We start from the raw sequence: 25137 nt of genomic DNA, 5'->3' as shown, positions 1-25137 counted from the left end.
TCCGTGAATGACTGGGAGGTAATAGTTTATCATTCGGTACTAACTGTTCTTTCATATTATCGCTTTATATTGGTCACGTGTGGATTATTTCTTGCTGAGATGTATCAATGAGATGTGGGATTGTTTTGGGAAGCTCGTGTTTGCTATCACTCACGGATATCTTATTTCCATACATCATAGTCGATGCTATTTATAAAGCAACTGTGTCATTAATGATTTAAATAATAAAACATTATTTTTATGCTTTGTGCAGTGCATTTCAAGAATTTATTCCCATTATCAAATGCAAATATTTGCACTGGTATTTTATATGGTGTCTGTCCTCCCCCCCCTCTGTCTCTCTCTCTCTCTCTCTCTCTCTCTCTCTGTGTGTGTGTGTGTGTGTGTGTGTGTGTGTGTGTGTGTGTGTTTTGCTCTCACCCTCTAGCCGCTTACGGTTTTACTGCAACAAGAAAATCTGAAAACGTAGATATTGCAATTTTTTACTTGATATTGTTACTATAGAATATTTTTTGTCTATTTACTAACAGAAACTGCGCCTTTTTCACTATACAGAAATACAGCCACACACAAACCGTCATTCACACTGTTTTTTTCAAACGCATATAAAGGTCACACAACAGTCATTATGCAAGAAAAAGAATTCATTGAAAAACTCCTAAATTTTTCACAGAAAATAACATTGTGCAACCTAAAAAGGTGGAAAAATACAGTCCTATAAGAAGAAAAAGGAAAGTTAGAGAAAACACTCATTGGTCACAGGAAATGAAAAGAAATTAATCACCTGTATGTGCATGAGCCCCCTCTCATATTTCTATCTTACGACTCTCCTCTCTATTTACATGCGGTGGAGGGCTGCTATTCCTTCACACGCGGACTTCCCATGCAGCGTCTCTCGTCACCCGGGTGGTCCGGTGACAGGCGGGTTAAGCCGACGTGTGTGAGGCAGTCGAGTGAATGCTTTGCAGACGCCGACATTGTCAAGAGACACGCCCGCTGGGGTGTGAAGTAGCGGCTGGGCTAGAGGTTCCGTTACTTCGGAGAAACTTAGCGAAAACACTTTCTGGCGGGCTACCAGCGAGGCGTGGGAATGACTTGTGTACCCAGGCAGTTGTGGCGGGAAAATTCCCGCACTTTCTGCAAAATAGTAACGGTGATTGGTTTGCTCAGGGCATAGCGCCGTGACGTAGCAAAATCAGCACAGAAATTGGCGCCAAGAATCTCCATTGGTGGAATGGTAGTGCTCCGGCAATGGAGTGGAATTTCCGCCGGTTTTCGAGTTGCTGATTGGAACGTAACCACGGCCACTGTCGTGGGGGCGGGAATGTTGTGTGTTCGGCCTGTACGGGTGCTTTCGGTAGTGGGCAGTCGCCTTTCGGTCGAGGACGTCGAAGCAACCAGCCCGCGCCTGCGGTACGCCAGATCGTGTTCTGGGAGATAAGAAGACCGTTTGGTAATGTACGTCCGCAGCACCGGCAGATAGGGATTTTCCTAGGTGACAATCAGAGCTCAGCAGAGCGCGCCTGTTCATCCTTTTCTAACTTTGTTCTGTTTCGAGTAGCAGCAATTACTGTTGGGTTAGCTGTGTGTCTCTCTTGAGATTTGAGTGGAAAGGAATTGGCTCCACATACCACTTCGTCTTAAACCTCACGATCTAAGTTAGGGACAACTTCACCTTTATAGTGTTTGTATTAATCTCCAATTTTAGCCAATTTGATGTTTTATAAATATTTCCTGTATTTCTTTTACTATTCTGTGTTTAATCTTAATAAATCATATTGTTATTTTGGACAGAACTTTCATTCTGTTAATCGATAGAGCAACCCTATCATTCCTCACTATGCTAATGAAACCTTGGTTTATTTAACTTATTTATCAAATTAAATTATTGCAGGTGCCAAACTCTCTTCTACTCCACTAGCAGGGTTGATTAGAGTCAGTTCGCGTATTTCTTTTATCCTTGTGCAACAGCAAAAGTCGGAGTTAGAATAGGGGGGGCTTAGAGCATGATTTACATATGTGGATTCTAGTAGAAATTAGTGATAAATACACTGCTAGCCCCGGCACCTCGCATAATATGGCGACCCTTAGCCTCGGATCTTTCCTGAGAATCACTGATTAACAAACAGTATTCTTAGTACGAACATTCAAATTTTTTTTCTCTAATTTTTTTTTATTGATTAATACCCAAGTTTTTTTTCTGGTAGTTCCGCGTTTAGTTTTAAGTAGCGGCGCATGATTACAGTTTTTGTTTTCAGTGTATATATTTTTTTGTTCATTGTTTTTTGTGTTTCGTTGATGTGGTGTCCGTACCACATCGCACTTTGTCGGATTTGTGTGCGGTTTCTGTACCACATCAAATTGTGTTTGTGATTACAGCGTTGGAACAGCGTTGTTGAAATTTTATGTCTATGTGTAAAATTACAGTGAGTAGATAATTTTTACTGTATATTTTAGATAAATTTGTTTTTTCGTGAATGATCACGAGAAGTAAGGCACGACTATTAGCGAGCGAAACTAAAACAAAAGAGAATAGCATAATGGATAAGAGGCAGGTTACTGACGACGATAGGTTCAGAGATGAGATGGGCACATTTTTAGCAGCACAGGACGACAGGGTCATTGATGAGGAAGGTGATTTGGACGCGATCTCAGAGCAGCGTTGCGGCCGTGATTATGATAGTGAGGTAGAGGATGAAACAGAGACAGGCACACAGGTCGAGACGGTAGCAGAAGTTTATAATCAAACGAACGAGAGCAGACAGGGGCCAGCTCGGTCACGTCAGAGCTCTAGCGCCCAGGTGTCCAGAGTTACATCGCCCATGTGTGACGAGGATCAAAATGATGACATTAACCCAATACTAAGCTTCCTACGATCAATGAAAGAAGAAGCTGACGAACAACGTAAGAAGGAGAAGGAAGAAGCTGACGAACAGCGTAAGAAGGACACTCAGGCAATAATTTCGCATATAGGGAAAATTCGTGGGGAATTACTAACAATAAAGAAAGAATGTGGAGAAGCAAAACAGATGTCACTGGTAGCACAAAAAGTAGCAGGCCTAGCCAAAACGGCAGCAATGGGGGCAATGAAAGTTGCAAAAGTAACTTCTCAACTCGCAGGTCGCTTGCGACGTGCGACACAAGCCCACTCAAAATCCCTAGCGTTCTTAAAAACCCAAGGTAATATTGCGGTTACGAACATCACGAAACAAATGAAAGAAGTAGAGAGTCGGATAGCAAAACTAGAGCGAAACGGGCACACGAGCACTGCGCGTTCGGATACCAATGATGGAGTACACAGAATTGTGTCTCCGAGGAAAAGCCCGCCGTGCTCCAGCCCAGTGACAGAGTGCGGAACTAACAATGCACACGCAGAAACACCTAGTAATAGTTCAAATAATGGTAGTCCACTTAGGCGAGGGAATTCGGAGTGCCACTTCCACTGTGATACAGAGGTAGCACATCACAGTTATCAGCAAGATAGATCAGGACACTCAACAGACGTGCAAGTATCGGAAACGAGTGACAACACCAGTGCGAGGATCGGACAGGATTTTGATCACAATCACTTCCTGTCGATACTAAAATTCCAAAAGTTCAGAGATAATGGCGGGTCGATGCATCCGAAGAGCTGGGTGACGCAGTTTACTAATTCATTACCGTCATCATGGCCAACCCACGCAAAATTAGAATTCATGTGTGGACACATCGAAGGTCAAGCCGCGGAAAAGATGCGGGGTGTGGCAGCGACGTGTCGGACCTATCAGGAATTTGTTGGTGCATTCCTGCGTACCTACTGGTCAAAGGAAACGCAAGACAGGATTAAAGAGGAAATAATATTTTGTCCTGAACTGGAAGTGTCCGGGCATAGAAGCGCAACCAAATTTTTTGATGATTTACTCAAGAAGAATCAGTTTTTAGATAGTCCATATAGCAACGGAGAAATCATTAAATTTTGCTTTTCCAAATTGCCAGTTAGGTATCAACAGACACTTGTCGGGAAGTGTGGATCTGACATAGATGCATTCAAGAGTCTACTGCGCGAACTCGAAGTAGTCTTCGATAAACAAGACGCAAAGGACAGGAAGAAGGCGCAAAATAACAAATACCACGGGCCAGCAAGGGAAGACGACAACAGATCGCATAATCGGACTGGTCAGTTAGGAAACCAGGGTTACGGAAATCATGGTTACGCTATTCAAGGTTATGGAAACCAGAGACACGGAAACCAAAACGTCAGGGAACAGGGTCAATCTAGACAAGCAATCTGGGACAGGAGGAATGACGAACGGCAAAGCGACCGTAATTGGAGAGAGCGAAATCAAGGACAACAGGAGAACCGGGAGATAGAAATTAGACCTCCAAATCCTAATGCACGTCATAGGAGGGGGAGTCTAAGAAGGGATTGACGCTAGTCCATAGGACTCCACCACTTCTCTCACACAAAGAAGTTCGTGGAATAATAGTAGTTTAAGTGGTGTACATATTAGAATAGGCAAATGTATGAACCTTCCTTCGGGGAACAATAATCGTTACATTAATAGATTAAGATTGCTAAAGTATTAACACGCTGCGTTGTCTTGCATAAGAATTTACTGCTGCTATCGTCTTTTTGTTTATGTTCGCGATCTCCAATGTCGATGGAGTAGGAGACACTACCTTTTCATGAGCAATGTTTTTGTCCCTTCCTATCTGGTGTCCATGTTGAGGGATAATGATGAGTGACGAGATGTCGCACAAACGGGCGCACACAAGAACGTGCTCTTAGAAGCGTTCTGAGAAGTCGTGATACGCTCCATAGCGGCCACAACCAGTTCGTGAGTCGTTCATACCAATGCTTGCAGGCACGCGTCAGTGCACTGCAAGATTGTGGTATATTGCGTGATTTCGAGGATGAATATGGGCAGTATAGTTTGTTTTGCAGAGCTGCGCCAGCATCGTTGTCTTGCAAGTCGGGGTGATCCTGTGAGCGTTTGACTCCAATGGTGCCCTAGACGAGAGAAATGCGAGCATAAAGCCTACCATGCCAATGTGCTGGTTGGGGATTTAGCGTGCTGCTCGTGACTGTCACAGATGAATAACCAGGGACTTATACTTGGATATTCGTGACATACTGTGTAGCTGGCGTGTGTTGGGCGACTGAATCCTCAACAGGAACCACCCCTGGCTCGGTCATATTACATTGCTTCTGGAAAGGTGTGCTTTGATCCCGAAAACCGCATCAGATAGAGAAGGAAGTTGCAACTATAAATTTATTGTCGTGTATAGCCTTGGCTAACCCAGTCTCTGGAGTTTCAGTGAGGCGTAGTGAGAACTCGGAGGCCATGTCGTACGGCGCGCACATCACTGTCGTCAATAGCGGCGAGCAGCGAGACATCTCAACGTAACAGGAATTATGTGAGAGTATTGTATAAAAAAAAAGGTAATAATAATAATAATAGAGTACCATATTCTAGGATAAATTAAACTTTAGGATTTTTACAATAACTAGATTAATATTGTGGGGGTTTTCTACCACAAGTGTTGTGTTTGGCGCGCGCCTGTTGGGATGTTATTTTTCAGGTCATGAAACCACAGACCCGAGATGGAGGGACGACCGGCGAACGAACGTAGAATAGTTGCAATAACATAATTTATTCAGAAGACATAGAATGTAGATCGTTGGCATATGGTAGTTAATTCTTGAGCATGTCTACTGTCGATCTATATAATTAATAGTAATATTAGTGCGGGCCCGCACATTTAGTTGTTCATCCATTACATAGCATCAGTTATCACACACCATGTACAATACTGAGATCGGTCTCTACACATATATCAAAATAAATTATTTCCATGTCTAGATTAGATGTTATAATGATTGCCATAGATTAATAACTATAAAAGTAAAATAAGAGTGTCTGAAATGACAGACCATCAATGTTTCATTATGTAAATTTATTATAACATAGAAGGTCATGGGAAAAAGTTAGGCATAAGATTTTTGTAAGAATTGTGTAGTTGACGGGGATCGTGGCAATGCGGAGGCCGGCCGGAGCGGGAACAAGAGGTCTGCGGCTACCTGCAAGAAAAGAGCGTCAGCACCCCACCTGACGTGAAGGGCGAGCGCATCCGGTCCTACGAGCTGACAGCACGGGGCCATGTACCTGAGGGATTAGGCGGCAGACAGCCCTCGCCGGGCCACAAGCGAAAGTGGGGCTGGCCGTTGACACTGACACGCGACCCACACGCGACAGCCTGCTAGCTCTCCGGACGCGGCAGCCGTTTGGAGGGATTCCCTGCGGCAGACCACGTTGTCGTGAGTACACGAAGATCACATATCGTGTCAGAATCTGCGCCTCATGTGCCTCAGGACAGAAAGGGACGCTATATACTCACCTGTTTGGGTTTTTACAACTCACTAGCATTGGCCGATCTGCATACACAATGCAGTATCGTGCCACACTAACAAATGTATGGTCTCATTTCTTATTTCTCCTCTCTATTAGAGAGCAGTTTTAACAATAGTCGCTCCTAGTTCGATCCTGTATGGATGACCTCACACACTTGTGGAGTCACTCCACGTGCCATCATCCCTCGTCGAACTGCAATATTGGGAAACGTAAAGTTCTGTCCAGTGAGAGAAGAGACCTAGACTAGTGATGTATCCCAACGAGTAGACCTCAGAGACAATTAATCGACGTGAGGAGAGCCTATCACTGTGTCTTCCTACCGTACTGCCGTGATCATATGCGTGGGTCTGACTACAATCTCAACAGCATACTGCAGACACTCCAGAACTCCCTATTGCTGTTGCCACAACGTAGCAACAACACCCGACGTTTAGCCTTATGTGATGTCAGTACTGTGGAATTAGTGAAGTGCCACGGATATTTCTAACAATGTGATTTTGTGCCTCATTCTCAGCACAGTCGTGAACTTTGTGCAATGTGCACGCACAATTTGATGCCCCATGAACCTTGTTTTTTTCTTAAATTTCTTTCTCTTATGTTGTTTTTGTAATGTAGGTTATACCTTGTATGCGTTTGTGTTTTACACTGTAATTCTTATTACAGATTACTGTATTGTTCTCCACACCATGTTTTTTTTTGTATTTTGTGTTTATTGTTGTGTGTATGCAAACAGTGTGCCTGAAGTCCCCATAAACTGAAGCAGATACCACCACTGTCATTGTGAATAGACCATCAGTTCAGGGAACATTTTGTAAAGGTTATTCTTGCTGCAGGGAGACAGAATGAATCGGAGGTTGTAACTAGATTCTGAAAGCTCACAAAGAGATTGTTAACTTATATAGTATCATGTGTGAGTGAGTTCAGGTTAGTTTAATGATTAAAATTGTTGTAACATCTTGGGCATTTAATTGCAGAGCACTCCAACTCTGATTGTAAAGAATAAACTGCTCCATATTTGGCTCAGATGCCCGGGCCATATTTAGAGCGTGAATGTCTGCGTGAATCGGTGTTTGGAAGGGGCTCCCTGGGTATGGATGTGTGATGTGAGTGTTAGTGTTCCATATTAAGAAGGTGAAGTTGGCTACATCATAAATAATCCTCCCTCTATGAGCTGCATTTTTCAGTTGCAGTGATTTTCTTTATAGAGTGCGGCATGTGGAGCCAGTTGCGAGATTGTTCTTGGGCGATTGACTCACTACCTTGCTCCTAAGTGAGCCAACCGCTCACCAATTACAATCTAAAATGGCGTAGGGGCTATGAGAGGTGGCATGAGCCCCCTCTCATATTTCTATCTTACGACTCTCCTCTCTATTTGCATGCGGTGGAGGGCTGCTATTCCTTCACACGCGGACTTCCCATGCAGCGTCTCTCGTCACCCGGGTGGTCCGGTGACAGGCGGGTTAAGCCGACGTGTGTGAGGCAGTCGAGTGAATGCTTTGCAGACGCCGACATTGTCAAGAGACACGCCCGCTGGGGTGTGAAGTAGCGGCTGGGCTAGAGGTTCCGTTACTTCGGAGAAACTTAGCGAAAACACTTTCTGGCGGGCTACCAGCGAGGCGTGGGAATGACTTGTGTACCCAGGCAGTTGTGGCGGGAAAATTCCCGCACTTTCTGCAAAATAGTAACGGTGATTGGTTTGCTCAGGGCATAGCGCCGTGACGTAGCAAAATCAGCACAGAAATTGGCGCCAAGAATCTCCATTGGTGGAATGGTAGTGCTCCGGCAATGGAGTGGAATTTCCGCCGGTTTTCGAGTTGCTGATTGGAACGTAACCACGGCCACTGTCGTGGGGGCGGGAATGTTGTGTGTTCGGCCTGTACGGGTGCTTTCGGTAGTGGGCAGTCGCCTTTCGGTCGAGGACGTCGAAGCAACCAGCCCGCGCCTGCGGTACGCCAGATCGTGTTCTGGGAGATAAGAAGACCGTTTGGTAATGTACGTCCGCAGCACCGGCAGATAGGGATTTTCCTAGGTGACAATCAGAGCTCAGCAGAGCGCGCCTGTTCATCCTTTTCTAACTTTGTTCTGTTTCGAGTAGCAGCAATTACTGTTGGGTTAGCTGTGTGTCTCTCTTGAGATTTGAGTGGAAAGGAATTGGCTCCACATACCACTTCGTCTTAAACCTCACGATCTAAGTTAGGGACAACTTCACCTTTATAGTGTTTGTATTAATCTCCAATTTTAGCCAATTTGATGTTTTATAAATATTTCCTGTATTTCTTTTACTATTCTGTGTTTAATCTTAATAAATCATATTGTTATTTTGGACAGAACTTTCATTCTGTTAATCGATAGAGCAACCCTATCATTCCTCACTATGCTAATGAAACCTTGGTTTATTTAACTTATTTATCAAATTAAATTATTGCAGGTGCCAAACTCTCTTCTACTCCACTAGCAGGGTTGATTAGAGTCAGTTCGCGTATTTCTTTTATCCTTGTGCAACAGCAAAAGTCGGAGTTAGAATAGGGGGGGCTTAGAGCATGATTTACATATGTGGATTCTAGTAGAACTTAGTGATAAATACACTGCTAGCCCCGGCACCTCGCAGGTTAACAAACGAAAGAACTGTACCACACTAGTCACTGAAATAAGATAAACATTACAGATAGCACCCATTCTACAGTAATACGTTAATTTGAATAATTGTACAGCTCGACTAATGTATAGTCAAATAAATATAGAGATCTACTCATTCTCATTACTATGCAGGTGCTTTTACTGAGTTTTTCTGTCATATGGTTTAGTGCTTCAGTGTTTATTCTGCTCAGTGAAATTGCTGTCATCAAATATAGTCAAGCTTTACTCTCTCTCAGCGAAATAACCAACATGTACATAGTGGATAACTTTTTGTGTTTGCTGCATTGCTTTGTGCTTCCATACAGAAACAAGAATATGAACACTCATTCACACCATCAAGCTCACACACACCGACAAGCGCAGCGGAACAAAGCAGAAATGAAGTGCAGTAATGATAATTGACTAAGTAACTGATGGAGTATATGTTTAATTACTAATGACTGTGTGTATTTACATCAAAGTGGAATCACAAAACGTTAGTAATACAATTCAACTTCTTTAATATAAAACTTTAATGGAAAACACCTGATTTATGACACTCCTGTAGTCAGTCTTCAAAATCTCTGACATACCTAGAATTTAACTAGTTGTAAAAGTGTGAGGACTGTATGGCACTTGACAGTGAGAGAAATTTCGGGGTCTGCATGTTCCAGTAAGCTCTACTGGGTACTGTCAACATGTCTGTTTACAAAGTTTTTCACAGCAAGTTTAATTTAGTTTTCATTATTTAATTTCCTACTACTGAAAAGTGTATTAATAATTTATTTGAAAGACTCATTCGACGTGAATACCACACAGGTTTGTAATAAATAAGCAGAATTATGGTTTTCTGGCTACATATCAGAGAATCGCCTGCCTCTCGTTGAATATATATGGCTGTTGCAGTATATTACTGGACTGCTACATCTTGCTGAGCTTAGATAGCTGCAAAATGGTTACGGCTCTACTTACAAAATTTAATAAATTCACTGAAAATAAACACAGCAGAGATTCCATTCAAAACAATTGAGCAAAGTCCTTCCTTTATCATCTAAAACAACACATTGGGGGCTCGAGATTTGCTTCCAATGAGATAGGTTGTCAAAACACATATATTAATGCCAACAATGAGCACTCACACTGTCATTATATACTGAAGACCCAGACCCAAAGAAACTGGTACACCTGCCTAATATCGTGTATAGCCCCCGCGAGCACGCAGAAGTGTCGCAACACGACGCGGCATGTACTCGACTAATGTCTGAAGTAATGACGGAGGGGATTTACACCATGAGCCCTGCAGGGCTGTCCATAAATCCGTGAGAGCACGAGGGGGTGGAGCTCTCTTCTGAACAGCACGTTGCAAGGCATCCCAGATATGCTCAATAATATTCATAACTGGGGACTTTGGTGGCAGCTTAAGAGTGTTCCTGGAGCCACTCTGTAGCAATTCTGGACGCATTGGGTGTCGCATTGTTCTGTTGGAATTGCCCAAGTCCGTCGGAATACATAATGGACGTGAATGGATGCAAGTGATCAGACAGGATGCTTACGAACGTGTCACCTGTCAGAATCGTATCTAGACGTATCCGGGGTCCCATATCACTCCAGCTACACACGCCCCACACCATTACAGAGCCTCCACGAGCTTCAAACGCACAATGTCCATGGATTCATGATGTTGTCTCCATACGCGTACACGTCCATCCGCTGGACACAATTTGAAACGAGACTCGTCCGACGAGGCAACGTGTTTCCAGTCAACAACAGACCAGTTTCAGTGTTGACGGGCCTAGGCGAGGCGTAAAGCTTTGTGTCGTGCTATCCTCAAGGGTACACGAGTGGGCCTCCCGGTCGGAAAGCTCAAATCGATGCTGTTCCGTTAAATGGTTCGCAGGCTGACACTTTATGGCCCAGCACTGAAATCTGCAGCAATTTTCGGAAGGGTTGCACTTTGTCACATTGAAAGATGCTCTTCAGTCGTCGTTGTTCCATTTTTGCAGGATATTTTTTCCGGCCGCAGCGGTGTCGGAAATTTTATGTTTTACCGGATTTCTGATATTCACGGTACATTCGTGAAATGGTCGTACGGGAAAATCCCCACTTCATGGCTACCTCGGAGGTGCTGTGTCCCATCGCTCGTGCGCCGACTATAACACCATGTTCAAACTCTCTTAAATCTTGACAACCTTCCACTGTAGCAGCAGTAACCGATCTAACAACTGCGGCAGACACTTGTTGTCTTATATAGGCGTTGCCGATCACAGCGCCGTATTCTGCCTGTTTACATACCTCTGTATTTGAATACGCATGCCTATACCAGTTTTCTGGCACTTCAGTGTATTTGCAAACGTGAAATAGACATTTATTTAAACCTTCAGCGTTCCACAAAACATGTACTATACCCTTAAGAATAATTCATGTCTTATATTACGACGCATCCGTTTCTTATGAAAGACCATGTAATATTCACGCCGGCCGCTGGTGGCCGAGCGGTTCTGGCGCTACAGTCTGGAACCGCGCGACCGCTACGGTCGCAGGTTCGAATCCTGCCTCGGGCATGGATGTGTGTGTTGTCCTTAGGTTAGTTAGGTTTAAGTAGTTCTAAGTTCTAGGGGACTTATGACCTCAGCAGTTGAGTCCCATAGTGCTCAGAGCCATTTGCCAATATTCACTTCTTTATAAAGACAGTTGATTCTCATACGACAGTCCATCTGCACGACACAGTCCATATACAGCACAATGCTGTTATACAAAATTGTGTTAATATCAGCATTCGCTGTTACACTTTTCTTTGTCATCTTCTGCCCAAAAGCTGTCAGTCAGAACTCAGGCAGCCATTTAAAAGTCTTGAAACACGATATAGCCGTCGTACACCATTAAACGAATCTTGTTGTCTTATGTTCTTTTCTTCTTTCTTTCAACCTTGTACACCGTATTACTTCTGCTCCTTCTTGCATCTTTCAATCGGCTTTTCTTCTTTCTTGTCATGCCTCCACAGTCTTCAATAATTTTTACATTTGTGATGTCTGAGATTACAATTTGTGGGCTCTTTCTAATACAACGTCATTACTGTTAGCAACAATGCTCTTCATTACATTTACAATTCCTCAGAATGATCTCACTTTAACTTTTCTTGTTACAGTACCTTTTTCTGATTTCTCCTCCACATACCACAGACTGACCATTGTCTCAAAATACTTCTTTTTACCCCAATAGACAGATCGTAACTGTTGCCATCATAGCACTCCAACATTCAACTTTCATCTCGCTGTCATCTGTCTTTCTCTTCATTTCAAGAATATCGGTACTATTATCTAACAGGCATACCATTGACTTACACACATTTAAGACATTAATAGTACACAAAAAAGTACAAGAGAATGAATATATTGATAAATAGTTTCATACATTCGAAGATATTAAGTTACGTATTTATATTAACGAAATCATTAAATAAAATAATCATTAAAAAATCGATTAAATAACTATTTTCTGCTTTGGTAATTTTCTTTGTTTTCAGTGTAGTGTCGAAGTCATACATAGCAGTTACATAAGAGGAAAGTCTGTCACAGTATTACTAGACATCACATACCTGTTCTCGAATATCCTTATTAAATAAGCCAATGGAGTCATAAAGAAAAATTTGCGAAAGTGCAAAAGAGTGTTTCCAATGTGAAGCTGCTGAACTTGTAGAATTACTAGAATTAACCCTCCAACATAGTTCCTTTGCATTCAGCTATAAAAATTAACAGCGAGATAGGCTCATGCATATGTTACAATAGTTGACATTTCTGTTAAGCGCTTAGAACAGAAAATATTGAGCATCCAGAAATCCTACTTAAACATAGTGTACTAAAACTTAGTTAAATATGACATGAGTGACAGCGCTAAGATCACACGACTTGGAATTCGAACACCTGGAAACTTCTGTTCAAACAATCTCCGGGCAGTACGAGTGGGCTCTGCACGCATATGCGAATCGTAAATATACACAGTTTGTGGAACTGAATAACTCTGTCGTGCCATCGTTGAGTTCGCAGTCTTCTGTGTTACACACGCGATGTTAGTTTCACTGTTCGAGTAACACTGGCCGAAAAGGCGCGTCGGGAGAAGAGGGACCTAATCGACAGGCCTGCAAGGCTCCGGTGGCCGACAAACACAATCCGCGCATTGTCCTGTAAACTCCACCCAGAAAAGGTCGAGGGAGGGCCCAGTAATCCCCCGTCACAACACCGCGACTTCCCCGGCAGGTAGAAGAGCCGAACACCTGCTCCAGCTTACCTTCCGTTGTGTTCTGATGATGAGGACCGGAGATACTCCAACAATAACTGCAATTCCTAAATATTTACAGTCGGAAGTGATAAGAAGTTTCCTTTTATCTTCTGTCGAAAGGAATAAATTAGCTCTTCTTTAATCACGACGTGATTTTCAGAAAATACCGAAATACGAAAATAAATATCGTATCTCTTCTGCTCGACAAAGCATCCTTTAAAATAAAATAAGGTATATACCCGTGAATCAGCAAATGATAACATGTAATGTGCATGTGCGCAGGGCGAACCGGAACTCTACCCACGAAATTTCGGAGGCTGTCCAGGAATATTTTCCGAGTATTTTGCTATGAGGGACCCACGGTCTCTGGTGCTTCATTACAGAGTAATTACTTTTCGTTTGATTTCTGACTCCTTGGATCGGTATTGCATTGAAAATATCTTCAGAATCGTGAAAATGTCGAACGTATGCGCTGTGAATCTTGTTTGGAAACAAATATTTTCCATTTATTCCGAGTAGTTTCTGCTGACTACAGTAAGGTCTACTTCACTCTTGGTCCTCAACCTTGCATTCAATACAGCTCGCTCCAGTGTTTAGATAGTTTTTCCAGCAGTGTTAGTTGTACATTAACAGCGATGTACAACAGTACGGATGAAAAATGTGACATGTCCATCTCTATGGGTTCACTTAATGTTATTACCGCAGCGACGGCAACCACAACACGGTAGTTTTGCGTCAGTACATAGGCGCAAACGAATAACTGTATCCTTTCGTGTTACTACGTTTTGGTGATTCCGTATTACAGGCGCTTTCGCTCTTGTCAAAGATGGAACAACGCCTATCAAGGCACAATTACATTATTGTTTTGCAACGAGCCACCGGAGACCACGAGACCTCAAACCAAAATACTCAGAAAATACCCCGAGAAAGCTCTGAGATTTGGTTGGTGGTGTTCTGGTTCGTCCCCTATAACTAGATCCGTGAGCGCATCTTCTCTGTCTGGTTTAAAAACACGAAAACTATTTTTTGTAATAATAATTCTACACCCACATTTATACTGCGCCGGCCGGTGTGGCAGTGCGGTTCTAGGCGCTTCAGTCTGGAACCGCGTGACCGCTACGGTCGCAGGTTCGAATCCTGCCTCGGGCATGGATGTGTGTGATGTCCTTAGGTTAGTTAGATTTAAGTAGTTCTAAGTTCTAGGGGACTGATGACCACAGATGTTAAGTTCAAAAAAATGGCTCTGAGCACTATGGGACTTAACATCTATGGTCATCAGTCCCCTAGAACTTAGAACTACTTAAACCTAACTAACCTAAGGACAGCACACAACACCCAGTCATCACGAGGCAGAGAAAATCCCTGACCCCGCCGGGAATCGAACCCGGGAAAGATGTTAAGTCCCATAGTGCTCAGAGCCATTTCAACCATTTATACTGCGCAAACAACTATAACTGAATGGCAAGGGCTACTTCCCAGTGTACCAGTTATTAAGGTTTCTTAACGTTCCATTCACACATGGAGCCCGGAGACGATTATTGCTTAAACGCCTCATTGGGCACTGCAACTGGTCTGGACTTACCTTCGCGATCCGTAGGGGACCGATACTAGTGTTGTAGTACATTCCTAGACTCATCGTTTAAAACTGGTTCTTTATATTTAATAACCAGGCATCGTCGTGATAGTTTGTTCCATCTTCAAATGTCTACCAGTTCAGTTTCCTCAGCATCTCCATAACACTGTCTCACGGGTCAAACTAATATGCGACCGTTAGTGCTGCCTTTCTCTTTTTCGCTGAATGTTCTCTGTTAGCCCTATTTGGTATGGGTGTCACACAGTTGGGCAATATTCTAGAATGGATCGCACGAGTGTGGTTTTTGGAGTCTCCTTTGTAGATAGCCCGCATTTCTCCAGTATCCTACTAATGAACGGAATTCTGCCCCCTGCATTACCTACAACTGAGCCTTTGTGACCGTTCCATTCTATGTCCCTACAAGTTATTACCCCCAGGTATTTCTAAGAGTTGATCGGTTCCACTTGTGACTTGTTGATATTGTAGTCATAGAACATTATCTTGTTTTTGTTTTGCGTAATGCACAGTATAACATATCTGAGCATTTAAAGCAAGTTGTCAATCTTTGCACCACTTTGAAATCTTACCAAGATCTAACTGAATATTTTTGCAGTTTTTTCCTCAGATAGCACTTCATTATAGGTAACTACTTCATCTGTGAGAAGTCTGAGGTTATGAGGTTACTAAAATATTGTCTGCAATGTAATTACCATACAGCATTGACAACAAGGGTCCCAGTACACTTCCCTCAGGGCACCCTCGAAATTACTTCTACATCTGTTGATGATTCTCGATTCAAGATAACTCGCTGCGACCTCCCTACGAAAAAAATCCTCAGTCCACTTACAAATTTCGCTTCGTACCTCATGCGATCGTACTTTTGATAGTAAGCGTAGATGTGGTACTGAATCATACCCTTTTCGGAAATCGAGAAGTACTGCTTCTATCTGGCTGCCTTGACCCATGGGTTTCAGGATGTCATGTGAAAAACTGCGAATTGTTTCATATGACAGATATTCCCGCAATCCATATTGGTTGGCATGGAGGAGATAACTCATTACGTTTGAGTTCAGAATACGTTCTAAGATTCTACAACAAATGAATCTCAAGCACACAGGACGTTAATTTTGTGGTTCACTTCCGATATGCCTTTTATAGACATGCGTGACCTGTACTTTCTTGTAATCACTGGGCACCGTTTTTGTTCGAGTTATCTGTGATAGATTATGGTTAAAAAGGAGCTACCTCGGACGCAAATCATTTCCCTTATAGAATCTAATAGGAATTCCGCCGGGCGACGAAGCTAAGTTAAATTTTAGTGATTTTAGCTGTTTCTCAACACCAGTGACATTAATATCTGTCACTTATCTTTGTAGTGGTGCGAGAATTATGGAGGAGCATATCCCCTGGGTATTTCTGAATATCATTGTCTTTGTTGCAAAGTGGAACATACACGAGCGTTGTACAGCTGTATATTAAGGGACAAAAAAAAACAACAGAGTATTCATCACAACTTATGTCATCAGGACTTATATAACAAAAGAACAAAAAAATATTAAGGTAACAAAGCATAACGATTTTTCGTGTTAGGACAGAGATTGCATGGTAACGTTACCGATGACAGTGCCACTAAGAGGAAGTAAATAGTGCAGAATTCGAATCAAGAACTGATACTAACATAAGTAACTTAGAAGCAGATATCCTCGATAGAGCCAACAATTCAAATCACTTATTAAAGGCGAGTAAGTCTTCCGGTACAGACTGTATGCCAATTAGGTTTCTTTCAGAGTATGCTGATGTAATAGCTCCATACGTAACATTCATATGCAACCGTTCTACGAAATAGCCATACCTGAAGATGGTAAACTTGTACAGGTCACAGGAATACAGAAGAAAGGAAATAGCAGTAATCCGTTGAATTACAGACCTACTTCACTGACGTACGATTTGGGAACGTGTACTGTGTCTGAACGTTATGAATTATCTCAAGGTAACGCTCCATTGACACATAGTTAGCACGGGTTCAGAAAATATCGTTCTTGTTAAACACAGCTAGCTCTTAATTCACACAGAGTAATGAGTGGCACCGACAGGGGAACTCTGACTGATTTCATATTTCTAGGGTGCCGGAAGGCTTTTGATACCGTTCCACACAAGCGGCTTCTAATCAAACTGCATCCGTATGGAATATCGTCCCAGTTGTCCAATTGGATTCTTGATTTCCTCGCAGAAAGGCAACAGTTCGTAGTAATTGACGGAAAAGTTATCGAGTAAAACAGAAGATGTATCTTGATCTCCCCAAAGAACTATTATCGGCCCGCCCTCTGCTGTTCCTAATCTACATACACGATTTAGGAGGCAATCTGAGTAGTCCTCTTAGATTGTTTGCAGATGATGCCGTCATTTACCGTCTAGCAAAATCATCTGATGATCCAGACCAATTGGAACACGATTTAGACAAGATATCTGTATGCTGCGAAAAGTGGCAATTGACGCTAAATAATGAAAAGTTTGAGGCCATCCACATGAGTGCTAAAAGCAATCCGTTAAATTTCGGTCACATGATAAATCACACAAATGTGAAAGCTCTTAGTTGAAATAAATAGTAATTACAATGACGAACAACTTAAATTGGAACGATCACATAGATAATGTCTTGGGTAAGGCGAACCAAAGGTTGCATTTTACTGGCAGAACAGTTAGAGGATGCAACAGGTCTACTAAAGAGACTGACACTTCTCCGTCCTCTGCTAGAGTATCGCTGTGCGGTATGGGATCCTTACTAGACTAGATTGAGGGAGGACATCGAAAAATTTCAAAGAAGAGCAGTTCGTTCTGTATTATCTCGAAATAGGGGAGAGATTGTCACGGACATGATACGCGAGTTTCAGTGGCTATCATTAAAACAAAGGCGTTTTACGTTGCGGCGAAATGTTTTCACCGAATTTCAATCTCAACGTTTTCCTCCGAATGCCTAAAAATAAATGGACGTCCACCTGCATAGGGAGAAGTGGTTATAGTAATTAAGTAAGAGAAAACAGAGCTTGCAAGGAAAGATTTAGGTGTTCGTTGTTCCCGCGCGCTGTTCGAGAGTGGAACGGTAGAGAAATAGTGTGAACGTGGTTCGATGAACCCCCTGCCAGGCACTTAAATGTGAATTGCAGAGTGTTATGTAGATGTAGTTATAAATATGCGTCATAGAAGAAGAATGTAAACGGTAAATAAGCTAAACGAGTGCCTTAGGCGCAAGTAAGAGGGAATATCGCAGTGCGTTATGTAGACAATCGATGGCGTTCTTGCTCTTTCTCTGACAATAGAATATATTGTTCAAGTTTGTCATCTGTATGGCGACGTCTTGTAGGGAGCCAGCGAGAGAGAACTTGGGGTATAAGTAGGCTGTGACGTAGTGAGCAGGTAGTTCCCAGGTATACTGGGTGCAAACATCACAGATTCCTGGCTGGATGCAAATTTCAGTGGCTGCAGTTTTCATACATTCAGCCTTCGCATACGGTCATTAGATACGTGCAACAACCAGTAGTTTAGACGCTATAACACACTGAAGTTACAGCGTATCTTTGAGACACCTTGAATTTCACTGCAGGAATTTTTTCGTATAGGAAGTTACCGTCCTGAGATTAAGACTGCTTCTTTTGTGGACTAGGTGGTCTTATTATCTTTCTGTTTTAGAATCCCGTGCATAGCTGTAGTCTGATATATGCTAACTGTCACAATCTGTAGTTTTAAAGTCGTGAAGACACTCGGAAACTACGCATTTCTCAGCGTTTTAACTATAAAGTCACTGTCAAAATGCTGCCAAACTGTAGGCAGAGCCACAAAAATGGTTCGCCAGCCCATCGTCAAGTTGTGAAGGGTCTACTCTGTTTCAGTGCTCCGATATTTGAGAATCGAGTACTTCCGTAATGGTACACGCCGTCGCCTTAAGTGACAAGGGATAGTTTCTTTCGCGCACTTATTTTTGTTGTTGGTTCAAATGGCTCTGAGCACTATGGGACTCAACTGCTGAGGTCATTAATCCCCTAGAACTTAGAACTAGTTAAACCTAACTAACTTAAGGACATCACAAACATCCATGCCCGATGCAGGATTCGAACCTGCGACCGTAGCGGCCTCGCGGTTCCAGACTGCAGCGCCTTTAACCGCACGGCCACTTCGGCCGGCTTTGTTGTCGGTAATTAAATACGAACTTGTATGTTCGAATTATGATGCACAACTCCCCTTTTGTTTAGTTTAAGAAGTGCCCACAGTTTAAAGTATTATGTTTACGGCCTTGTAGATCCTGTACGAAATACTGCTGCTAAGGGTATTTGGACGAAGTGAATGGTAAACACAGATCGACCTGCAGAAAAGCATCCTGATTTAGGTTTTCCTTTGTTTGCCTAAATTACTTAACATGAATACTGAGATGTTTCGCCGGCCGAGGTGGCCGAGCGGTTAGCCGGCACGGTAGCTTAGCGTGTTCGGTCAGAGGGTTAGCCGCCCTCAGTAATGGATCAACAACGAACTGAAACGGGTGTCTTTCGACGTCCGCCTAGAGTAGATACAACGAACGAAAACGAACAAAATGAGATTAAAAAAAAAAAAAAAGCGATTCTATGCGCTACAGTCTGGAACCGCGAGACCATTACGGTCGCAGGTTCTAATCCTGGATCGGGCATGGATGTCCTTCGGTTAGTTAGGTTTAAGTAGTTCTAAGTTCTAGGGGACTGATGACCTCAGAAGTTAAGTCCTAGAGCTCAGAGCCATTCGAACTTTTTTTTTTTTTTGAGATGTTTACTACTACTAAGGATATTGTCAACTGTCTATCCCATCCTTCTCAAACTAGACCTCTTGGTATGTATATATGAACTTTTTTTTGTTCATAAGCTGTGATATCGGTACCATGACATTTGCAGTATTCTTGTAAAAGTGTTCCACTGACGAATAAAACTGCTACTGCTACTACGTGCCACTATTACCACTACTACTGTTAGTACTATTATTTTAGTCACGGAGCACAGTACCGGTATCATGATCATTCTCATACAATCAGCCACTGTAGTGTAGTAATAACTTCAAATGATTTGAGTGGGAGCCATACTCTGAGAGTATGATCGGAGAAGACTTTCAAATGATGTGACTAAAAGTATAAGAAGCCGACCTTGCCTAGGGTATTGGTGGGTCTCGGGTAGCGGATAGTTAATGTTCTAACAGAAACTGTGGACAGATGTGATTACAGAATAAGCAGTCTCGGACCGGGCAAAACAAAACCAAATCCACTTTGCGTCTGTCTTATAGCCAGCGGCAAACTGGTCAGCCTGTGTTCACCAGTGGTGCGGCTGTAATTTATATTCTGGAACTAACCCTTCCAGCCTTAACACCCTGAGTTCACTCAGTGACTCTACTCAACCCCACCTGATTCCCGGTATAATCACCATGGAGCATTTTGATAATCACAATATTACCGCAGGTGGTCAATCCACTGCCAGTATTACTGGCGCAACTGGTCTTTCGGATTCTGGGGCGGCCAGATTAAAGTGCAGTGTGATTCAACAAAGATGGAGTCCTCTGTCCAATTTAAAACCAAAACAAATATTTACCAACACATAACATACAAACACTTACGCGAGCAAGTAAACTTCATAAACTGGGCGACACATTAAAAGAACAGAAAATTCAAATTTTGGCACTTCAAGAAACGCGAATGACGGACAAAAAGCACACGAACTTTGGCAGTTATCGTCTTTTTAAAAAGAAAACTGATAAAAGAATACTTAATAATAGACCACATCTGGGAGTTGCTTTCGCAGTCTCCAAAATTTTTTTAAATTCAATAACGGAGGTAAACCACATTAACAATAGACTAATTACAATTTCTCTTAAATGCACAAGTAAAGCATACACTTAATTAATGCCCATATGCCAGTCAATGAGGATACCCGTAAAAAACCCAAAGAAGTTAAAGCAGGATATCTCGTCTCCTACCTTCCAAACTTTACAGAAGCTCTCCTGCGAAACTTGCAGAACTAGCACTCCTGAAAGAAAGGATATAGCGGAGACATGGCTTAGCCACAGCCTGGGGGATGTTTCCAGAATGAGATTTTCACTCTGCAGCGGAGTGTGCGCTGATGTGAAACTTCCTGGCAGAGTGAAAATCTCATTCTGGAAACATCCCCCAGGCTGTGTCTAAGCCATGTCTCCGCTATATCCTTTCTTTCAGGAGTGCTAGTTCTGCAAGTTTCGCAGGAGAGCTTCTGTAAAGTTTGGAAGGTAGGAGACGAGATACTGGCAGAAGTAAGGCTGTGAGTACCGGGCGTGAGTCGCGCTTCGGTAGCTCAGATGGTAGAGCACTTGCCCGCGAAAGGCAAAGGTCCAGAGTTCGAGTCTCGGTCGGGCACCCAGTTTTAATCTGCCAGGAAGTTTCATATCAGCGCACACTCCGCTGCAGAGTGAAAATCTCATTCTGGAAGTTAAAGCAGCTTGGGAAACGTTAGAAAGCATCATCTCGAAAGTTCCCACAAACCATGTTAAAAATTTAAAGGGTGGTTTTAATGCTCAATTACGTAAAGAGACAAAATATCAGTAAACGGTGGGTGGATTTCCAGTGCATAAAAGGAACCCTTCTAAGCGAAAAACTTGGCAGGCACCCGATACATTTACTGGGGAATTTCAAATCGATCATGCAGCAATTTCATACCCTATCTATACGAAAATTTTCAATTTCTAATTTAGGAAAGGGGCTAATATTGATTCTGGTTATTATTTAACGCGAATAAAAGTAAAGCTTGAGCCTCAACAACTCTTCAAAACAAAAAAATGTTTTCCCAAAATTTGACATAGCTGAAACAACACCAACCACAACAAGTGAACATGACAAAAACCAATCCAACAACTGGCAAAGCCTACAAGAAACGTTCATCAAAGCAGCACAAAATTTAATTCCGCTTCGAAATAAACAAAAACACCCCTCGTGGAATGCGGATTGTGAAACGGCAGTTAAGTCTGGGCATGAAGCATTCAAAAACGGGAATACTAACAAAACCGAAAATACGTACAAAACCTTTCTAACTATAAAAAAAGAAACATCTAAATTAATCCGTCAGACTGAAAGAAACTAAAAAAATGGCCAACTTTTAGAAATCGAAAGAGGCTTCCAATAGTACAACATAAGAAACTTTCATGATTCATTCAAAACAAAACAGAGCGTTTACCAGCCTCAAAGTCTTTGTTCAAATATGGAAATAGTAGTTTGACTCTTAACAACAAGGAAAATTGTAAGGTATTTGCTAATTATTTTGAGAAAGTATTAAACTATCCAGCACCAATGGATAAATTCCAGCCACAGCAAACTAATAACACCAACCTTAACTCTAAAGCACCTGGCGAAATCGAATTAACTAAACAAATTAAGAGACTTAAAAGCACTGAAGCATCTGGAGAAGGAGGTATAATTGCAGAACTGCTAAAATCAGCTGGGCCTAACACTATAAAAGAGATCACTCAACTAATAGGACAGATCTGGCAAACCGAGAAAATACCTGAGGACTGGAAAACTGCCGTAATTCATCCATTGCATAAAAAGGGGGATAGAACCGATGTTAATAATTACCGAGGAATCTTTATTTTCCCTGTCACATTCAAAATTCTTTTGCACTGTTTACTTGATCGAGCGCAAGAACAAATATAACCCAAAACTGGTGGATACCAAGGAGGCTTTAGACGTAACAGATCCTGTCTGGAACAAATTCTTAATTTCAAAAAAAATCCTTAGGCACCCAAGTATTTCTAGTAACAATATTGCATGTACATTTGTGGATCTTAAAAAGGCGCACGACTCAGTTGATTGTGAATCTGTTTTCCAAATTTTAAAGGAACAAGGGCTAGATAATATAACTCTAACACTAATTAAGAAAGCGTTAACCAACAGTGGCTCTGAAGTTAAACTCATGGGAGAAATTTTTGAACCATTTGATATAAAGACAGGGAGATGGACTCTTCCCATTACTGTTTAACTGTGTTTTGAAAAAGGTAATTACGGAATAGCTAGAGCAAAAGTCTAGTCAAAATATCAAGTTAATTAGAAGTAATATTAGAGTAGATTGCTTCGCCTCTGCAGATGATCTGGCAATTTTAACTAGGGATATTACCACAGTACAAAAGCAAATTGAAATTCTTAAAGAAGTTGCGGAAAAAGTGGCACTAAAAATACCTTCCGAGAAAACGGAATGTATGACGTGCTACACGGGCCACGAGGCAGTGCCGATTCCTCTTCCTCCTCCAGTGCCCAGCTGTCCCTCCACATACCTAACCTCTCATTCTGCTCTGGTTTGTTGCTCCTGTCTGTTGCATTTCTGTTGCACGCTGGCCAGAGCGGCCAGAGATAGCAGATGAGGTATGCTTGCTTGTGTGAATGTGTGTGCATTTTTCTTTTCTGAAGAATGCTTTCGAGCAAAGAAGCACCAAAGTTTTTGAACACAAAATATGGAAAAATAAAATGGGTGTCTCAGTTTAAATACTTGGGAGAAATCTCACAAGAAAACGGTCTGGAAAAAGCTGCAAATGAAGTTCGCTGTTAAAAAATGGCAACTGCATTCAGATTAACAGAAAATATTTATAGTAATAAATCACTTTCTAAATTCAGTAAAATTAGGCATTACAGCACATTAATCAAACCTGAATGTCTTTCTGGAACAGAAACTTTAATTTTAAACAGAAAGAGGGATAATGAAGAAATTAAAAAAAAGGAAGTTTATTGGGAAAATATTACGCCTCAAAATTACTGATGGAAATACTTACAGGCTGAGAAGTAATAAGAAAATAGAAAAATAAACAGGCATACAGGGTGACATGAGAAAACGAAGCTCTAAAATTTTATGAGCTCCTTAAAAGAATGGCACTCACTAGGTTGACAAAACAAATAGCAGAATTCTATGAAAACTGAAATGAGACCAAAACTGAGCCAATTAAACGGATCGATGCAATTGAGGAGCGTCTTAAAGTAGGCAGATGTTACAAATAGAAAAAAAAAAGAAAAACATCCAGACAAAATATATTTGATTGGAAATTTGGTCAGAGGGGAATTAGAAAACGTACTGGAACACCGTGGTCTGATGAAAGAAATGAAAGAAAGAGACTTCATTCTGAAAGAATGAAACAAATTTGGACACAAAAGGAGGCCAACCATCAAAAGCGATATTAATCGATTGCGTGGTCCAATAGGGCTCATACATGAATAATAAGAACAATAATAATAATACACACGTCGTGCGTCACCTGTTTTTCTTTCTCTCTTTCAATGTACGAACTACGAAGGTTGCTCGTTTCTATATAGAACATAATTCTCAAAGCGAATAACTGCTACACAGTTTTTACAACTACAAAGGTTTCGACAATCAATAACTCGTAGCCAAACTCCAAAACAACCCAATTGTAATAGTTTTCACAAGTTATAAACTTTGAAACGTTTCAAAAACGAAGAAAATTCTTGCTCTTCATTATAAGTGCAGTACGAAAATAACTTCCCTGCGTACATGTTATAACTAAAACCGAGTACGCATTTTGCTATAAGCGGTTAACCGATAACATTCACGTGCTAAAAACACATCAATTATTTCACACACAAATATTAATCAGGTTATCAATAACGCAAGACTAACCATATTGATATAACGCAAATGGTATAAACACTATTGGGGCGTTGCAGATATCGAGCCCGGATAGCTCAGTCGGTAGAGCATTAGGCTTTTAACCTAAGGGTCCAGGGTTCAAGTCCCTGTTCGGGCGTACATTTTTATCAATTTGTTTACTCAAATAATGGCCGTTTAGTTGCGAATATGTTGCAAAATAAGTCAGTTTCGATCATCTGTATGAAGCATGTCGATTTTCTTCCGCTCAGTGGACGTCTTTGCGATCAGACGCTGCTACTTCACCGCTGGCCTTGCAAGTGACAAGATACGTCGTTTTCGTTGGAGAGTTGCGATATTGACAACAAAAGATGAGGGGTACTCTGAAATGCACGTTCGTAGTAAATTTAGCGTCCAACAAGACGGTGTTGTTGGAATACAGTATAGAGTACGGGAACTACAGTTCACTCTGTCCCAATTCGTGAAGTACGCAATTGTGAAGATGAGAAATTAGTACAAATCAAGTTATAGTGAATAACCCTAGAAATGTTGAAATAAACATCTCAACTTTCCACATATCTGGGGTTCAAATGCCAACAACTGTGATTTTACGCGAGAACACCTGAACAGAAGTAGCAGTAGTATAAAAATACAATGCTTC

At 41.9% G+C, this 25137-nt stretch overlaps 1 non-coding gene across 1 annotated transcript; it reads left to right on the top strand.

The window, feature by feature from the left end:
- Positions 1 to 24563: 24563 nt before the first annotated feature.
- Trnak-uuu (transfer RNA lysine (anticodon UUU)) lies at positions 24564 to 24636 on the top strand. Its single transcript has one exon. It is a non-coding gene; the product is annotated as a tRNA-Lys (tRNA).
- Positions 24637 to 25137: the final 501 nt, after the last annotated feature.

This window comes from Schistocerca nitens, chromosome 1 (assembly GCF_023898315.1).
Source record: "Schistocerca nitens isolate TAMUIC-IGC-003100 chromosome 1, iqSchNite1.1, whole genome shotgun sequence".
Classification (NCBI taxonomy): domain Eukaryota; kingdom Metazoa; phylum Arthropoda; class Insecta; order Orthoptera; family Acrididae; genus Schistocerca; species Schistocerca nitens.
This window is presented reverse-complemented; position numbering and strand designations above follow the sequence as displayed.